Genomic DNA, 1310 nt, shown 5'->3' on the forward strand with positions numbered 1-1310 from the left:
CTGCGGACTGCAAGCAGGGCGCAGAGGAGGAGGCGATGGGATGATGGAACGGGCATGGATTTCAACACCAGACAGAGTTAAAAGCCCAGCCTCTCAGGGTACCAGCTGTGTGACCTTGGTCGATGTCACGGAATATCTCTGAGCCTTAGGAAATCCGTGCGAATGAGCGTAGTTAGTGCCCAATGTATAACAGGCTGCCTAGTCTGCCTTATCCCTTCCCCTCCGAAGGCTCAGGGCCATTTTCAATGTCAAAGGAAAATAACTGATTAACTCAGTTTTGTTCATCTGTTTGTTCATTCATTTGTTCCGTTCTTTCATTTCTAGAAACAGGCTTCGAATACTTACACGCAGTAGGTGCCAAACACAAGTGAATAAGGTATAATTCTCAAAGGAATTATAGTTTGGGGACACATTCATAAGTAACTAACCCTAGGTGGGGAGCGTGCTTCTTTAAGTGCCCAGAGTTGGATCTGCTCAGCAAGCCCTCTCCCTTGCTCCATTTCTGCAGCTAGGGCTTGTGACAGCAGGAACGAGGGAATTTTCAACTCGTAATTCAACATTATCAAGCAGAATGGAAGAAAGCTCTGACAAATCCACAGTGACCGGATTGGAAGGCTTGCAGCAAGAAGATGGCCACATAATCTGATCAATGCCTAAGGCAACTGATACATCAGTTACTCGATGACAGCTTAAATTATTGGTTTCGTTTAATCGCTCAAAGATCTAAATAATGGCTGGTTGAGTTTGCATTATCTAGTCTTAAAGACGACTTAATGTCATAAAAATAAAAGCATGTGGAGAGAAACACAAAATGAGAGAAGAGTAACCATTAGTGACTTTGGTTCTCAAAAATTCTTTCAGTTCTAAACGACATTCCCTTTGTTCGAATGGCTTCCCGATCAGCATCTAGACACAACCAGAAAACCAGTCCTGTGGGCCTCATGGTCTCCCTTTGGCTGTTAGTTTCTTTAGGCGTCTAACTTCGAAGAAATGATATTTGTTCCAGGGACAAGAGAGTAACACTACACACACACACACACACACACACACACACACACACACACACACATACATATAGTTGATTCATTAAAAAAGACTCTCAGATAACATTTTTCCATTTTCAAACATTAATAAACTCAATTCATTTTCCTTAACATTTGAAATGAGAAAATTATAAAAACCTTCAAGAGTTGCCCCAGAGAACATAAGTTTAAAATGTCAATGGAAATTAATGGAGCTGGCTTGATTTTTAATTGCGGTAAAGCACAAACATCTGGTATCTCAAAAAATTAAAAATAAAGAAAAAGCCC

The sequence above is a fragment of the Pteropus vampyrus genome, unplaced genomic scaffold (assembly GCF_000151845.1).
Source record: "Pteropus vampyrus isolate Shadow unplaced genomic scaffold, Pvam_2.0 Scaffold342, whole genome shotgun sequence".
In the NCBI taxonomy this organism is placed as follows: domain Eukaryota; kingdom Metazoa; phylum Chordata; class Mammalia; order Chiroptera; family Pteropodidae; genus Pteropus; species Pteropus vampyrus.